The following is a 5229-nucleotide window of genomic DNA, read 5'->3' as shown; positions in this document are numbered from 1 at the left end:
TTGGTCAGAACAGTTGTTAGAAAGAGCAAGAAACAGATAGAGCCTAATATCAAAAGCTGATCCTGGCTAGAACTGAGTGTAGAGAAGCAAAACAAGAAATCTAGATGTTTCAAAACCAGAGTGCAAAACTTTAATCAGATCGAGAGTGTAAGCAAGAGTCAGACAATAGGTAAATACAAGATGCTCTAAGACGTGATTCGTTCTGTCCCCATAGTACTGTAGGTGCATTATATTATGACCAAATAGTTTTATTCTAGTATTCTGTTTAATAAAATCAATGGCAATCAAGTTTTTAAGAAACATAACTTTATAGTCTTTAGAACTGACTAATTTTAGTAAACATGGTGGGAGAAATATCAAGTTTTAACTAACAGATTATCATAGACTCATACTTGAAAAATAAAATTGTGTGATTGTATTATATTGAATATAAGTTCAAATGTTATTAATAGACCAAAAATTGTTTCTTACTCTAATATACGATTTCAATTCATCATTTCCTGTAACTTTGTATTTTAGGTTAATATTTTACTAAACACGTTTATATGAATGTCCTACTGAGAAAGTATAATGCTATTTTTTACCATTCAGATTACTCATTTGCACATTTATCATTTTCATTTCCTTAGTAGATCGATTTCCAATTCTTCAAATTGTTATAATTTTAGAAAACAGAACTATTCTTCATCACATGCATCGATTCCTTGAAGTTAGCTGCAGTTCCTAAAAGAGCAAAGATAAATTTCCTATATGAATCAAACTTCTGTGGAAAAATTACCTGAAGATTTTTACCCTTCATTTAGTTTGCTGCCTACAAAAGTGGTTCATAGGCATCTGTGAGGTTTTATTATGACAAGACACAATAAAGCAATTTAAGTGAAAATGAAGACAATGAAAGTGGTTTATTTTCAATCTTTTCTCTCTACCTGTAACACCAGGAGATCACTTTGTGTTCATCTGCATGATATATGTGTATGTGTGTGTGTGTGTGTGTGTATATATATATATATATATATATATATATATATATATATATCATGTCCATGCAAACAGGCCCAATAGAGGCCATTTTGCTCACGCTGATGGAGATTCCATTCTCCTCTTTGTCTTTAGAGACCTCCCTGGTTCCAGGTTTTCTTAATCACAATCAAGGGATTAAAAACCCAGGAAAGATTTGAAGAACATAGCTGCAGCATAGGTGAAAAGAGTTGCAGGATATGTTTTTGAGTTCCTAATAGGTATAAAGCATTTTAACTGATAGAACAGAATCTACATTACCACAGATGATGTCCCTGAGTGTTGCAGAGTTCTTGATCTGAAGAGTTAAACCTAAATGGAAAGAGAAAGTAGGTACTAAATATTTGTTAGTTTTTTCAATAAATAATTATTGAGCAGAGCACCTACTGAGACCACTCCTATATGCATCCTTGAAGTATTTTTTTCTATCCCTAATTTGTAATACCCTATCGAGGGGCACTTGAGTGGTTTAGTCAGTTAAGCATCTGACTTTTGATTTCAGGTCAAGTCAGGATCTCAGCAGGAAGTCTGCACATCCCTCTCCCTCTGCTCCTCCCCTAGTCATGCATTCTCTCTCTCTCCTCTCTCTCTTTTTCTCAAATAAATAAATAAATAAATAATAAAATCTGTAATGTCCTATCTAGTCATGTTGAGATAATTCAAATGCCTTTTCCTAATATCAAAGTATTGGAAGTATTTATGGTCTCTTGTCCATATGTGCACATGCACCCACCCACACACATAATGATAATAAAAAGACATATACAATGACGTTAGAGCTCCACCCCCATCTCCTGAAATTCCTATTTCAGGAGATACTCTTTTTGTGCACACTGGTCCTGGTTTGCTTTCACCCCAAACAGCCAGCAGCCATGTTTCTGTTGGAGGTCATAGCCTGGGAGTGCTCATTTAACAAGACCAGATATGAGGCTCCTGGGTGGCTCAGTTAGATGAAGCCCTGCTACATTAGGATCCCTCCTCAGCTGGGAATCTGTTTCTTCCTCTCTTTTGCCCCTCCCCTGCTCCTACTCTCTCTAAAGTAATAATTTTTTTTTTAAAAGGTCAAATATTATTTTTTTGTTTTCAGATCAATGTCTAGTGAACTTTACTCTATGTCCCTTCTTCCTTCTAGGACTTTGCTGAATGTCTCTGAAAATGCCTACTACAAATTAATGTTCCCAATCTTTCCCTTTATCGTCAAACCTTTGGTGAGTATAATTTTGAGCTTTACATTATAAGATATGGCAAGTTAAAGATATAGTGGGAAGTATGTAACAAGTTTCCTCCAGCTCTGGACAGGGGACTTTTCATTGTTTACCTCTTCTACTAACTATATCAACATTTCAGGTTGTGTTAATCTGTATAAGTTAAAATGGAGAGTTAACTAAGAGGATCTGTTATCTCACAAAGTAAGTGCAGGGGGTAAATAAGCACTTAACAAATTTAGGTCTCTTAAGACCCCAACTTTCTCTTTCCAACTAATGAGCTACATATGAGCTTCTTTGTGTTTGACTGAAGGATCTTCCATAAAGTAAGTAGTAAGAAAGGCAAAAGAAGATCGACTAAGTTGAAGAATATTTGGTAAAGAGTGATTTTGTGATAGATGACTTTTGGCTAAAATAGTAGCCAAGTTGTTATAAGAGAGTTTTTGTTTATTTTAAAGAAGTGAATCTTCTTATTTCTCAAGATATTTAACAAAATCTTATCCAACATTGTCAAGTTATAAAGGCTAAAAATATAGGGTTTTTTAAAGGACTTTAGCAAAAAGTTATGACTGGTGAAGTTACAATAGATTATCATGAAAATCAGTAGTTAAATTTGTATTTTAAAATGCTTTTGAAAATTTAATTTCATGACAAGGACATTATGACACAGTCTATACCCATTTGTGCTAAAGACAGGAAATCAAGCTGGAAAAATTAATATCCAAAACTGATAAGAAAATTCACAAGTTCTTACTCTTAACATTTCCATTACTGTTATAGAAATTTTACCTTTACTGCCTCTTCTGATCTCTTTGTGATTATTTGATATTGAATCCTGGCTGATTTTCTGCTAATAGAACACAAAACGATCATGTGTCAGGAGATATCTAAACTTCTAAAGTGTTCATTAAACACAAAATCATTATCCACTTGTAAATCATACTGAGTTATTTCTGGGTTAGAAGGAAAAAATGTAGAATATTATAATACTTGAGCAGTTTTTAACTTGTCCCACAAGGGATGAAGAGTTCGTAAATTAACAGAACTTACCTATATCTTCATATACAAAGAAAGAAAAGGAAGAAACATAGCTAAATATATATAACTTTTTAGGTCTAAAGCATTATAGCTTGTTTCATTCTTCCCTGTGGTAAATGTAATAAAGAAATAATTCCCTGTAATAAAGAAAATACAATTGAGAAACCAAAAAGTGGCATTAATAAGAATCTTTAGTACTACGTTTACAGTAAAGGAAAGACATGAACAGAGATATTTCTTTTTTAAAAATGTGGACATGGATATACTGTAATGAATAATAAATGAATGTGTGTGTGTGTGTGTGTGTGTGTGTGTGTGTGTATAAAAGGGTAATAAAGATTATTCTTTGACAGACCTGACAGACCTGAACTACACAATGCAGAATTTTAATTTTTAATGTTTTAGTAAATAAATATACATTAAATTATTATAGAAAGGCATTTTGTCTTACCTCTAGTTTCCAGTCTGCATATTGAAGGTATATTAAGTATGAGTATTTTGTTATTTAACCATAATAATAGGGTAAATAAAGTCTTGGACTTTCATAAAAATGATTATAATTTTTGGTATGATTGTTTTCTCTAGTATTTACCTTTATTAGAGTAAAGAGTTTAACGAGGCTCTATTATTTCATTCACTAACTTATTTGAAAAAAAAATTTAGAAACATCTAAATAAGATCAAGATCTTGAATCTTGACACATTTGGTAAGGAATATTAACCAAAAAATCAAAAACTTTACTCTGGTAGATTTTTTTCTCATGAAAATCATTATAAATGTAAATATTTATTTTTGGTATATAATGCCATGAATGTGAATAATGTTTTTCAGTTGATTGAAGACTTCTGATTTGAAGTGGAATGTGATAGATCATAATAGACTAACATTCTTTGTGCAAAAACCCAAAAGGGGGAGAAACTGAAAATTCACATTTTTAAAGATAATTTTTAAAGGAACCTGGAAGTATGAGACTAGAAGTTATTTCTGCAGAAGAGTCTTTCCTCCTTGAGCCATCACAGGCTATTTTCTCTCCTGCAACATTTAACAGGTTCTAAGCATGACCTGGTGCTCAAGTTTGGGTCAAATGAGACATTGGTGGGGAGGAAGAGGAGAGGGTGTCCGTCGGGTCTCTGTGGCCATACAGAGCTGGTGCAATTGGAGATTGGAAGCTAGAAGAACCTCAGACACACAACTGTTTTTTGCTGTGGAACATCCACTGAGGTTTACAGAGTTCAGGATATTGTGGTCTAGCCAGGAAATCAGAAAGAAATGTCCTACAGTCTCACCACATGGGACACAGAATGTCCCTAAAGAAAGGAATCCTGCAACAAGTACAAGCGACAACAACATTACTGTTAGATCATTTGCCAGGTTTTGAAATCAGGAAGGACTGGAGGATAAAGAATTAAGCTCAAAGACATCAAAAGACAGAATTTCCAGGACCAAGGAAATGCCAAGTTTAAATAGGATATCGATGATAATATGAAAATTTAACTGTTATAAAATAAATATTTGAAAATGGAATAAACGACAAGGGAAATTGGCTTCATGCCAACAAAATTTTGATTTAAGAAAGGTGAAAAATAATGGTATGCCTCTTTTTATATCATTAAAACAACCCATGAAAATAATTTAATAATACCTTACTGAACCTAAGCAATATGTTAACTCAGAATAGGGACATTTTTTATTATTTCATGGCATCAATTATTATACCAGCTGTGAAATGATTATAATAAAAATATTATGCTCATTTTTCTTCAAAATTTTAAAATAATAACATTATTTTGCATCCCCCTCTTAGTCATAGGTCAAAAGGCAGATAGCCGAAAAAGACCAATAAATGTGCCAGATCCTGGGTGAAGTATTTTATGTGTGTTTGCCTCATTTGATCCTCAGAGCCACCTGATTGTTAACTCTTTATCTATTAATGATTTTCAAAATCATCAGCAAGGCTATTTTGTAGTCT

The 5229-nt window shown here is 32.9% G+C and overlaps 1 long non-coding RNA gene across 1 annotated transcript; it reads right to left on the bottom strand.

The window, feature by feature from the left end:
• Positions 1 to 641: 641 nt before the first annotated feature.
• Positions 642 to 3074, bottom strand: LOC116587823. The gene is made up of 3 exons (XR_004284658.1): positions 3012 to 3074; positions 1279 to 1329; positions 642 to 723 (listed from the first exon to the last, which is right to left on the bottom strand). It is a non-coding gene; the product is annotated as an uncharacterized LOC116587823 (long non-coding RNA).
• Between the last annotated feature and the right edge of the window lie 2155 nt (positions 3075 to 5229).

Source organism: Mustela erminea, chromosome 4, assembly GCF_009829155.1.
Source record: "Mustela erminea isolate mMusErm1 chromosome 4, mMusErm1.Pri, whole genome shotgun sequence".
Lineage (NCBI taxonomy): Eukaryota > Metazoa > Chordata > Mammalia > Carnivora > Mustelidae > Mustela > Mustela erminea.
This window is presented reverse-complemented; position numbering and strand designations above follow the sequence as displayed.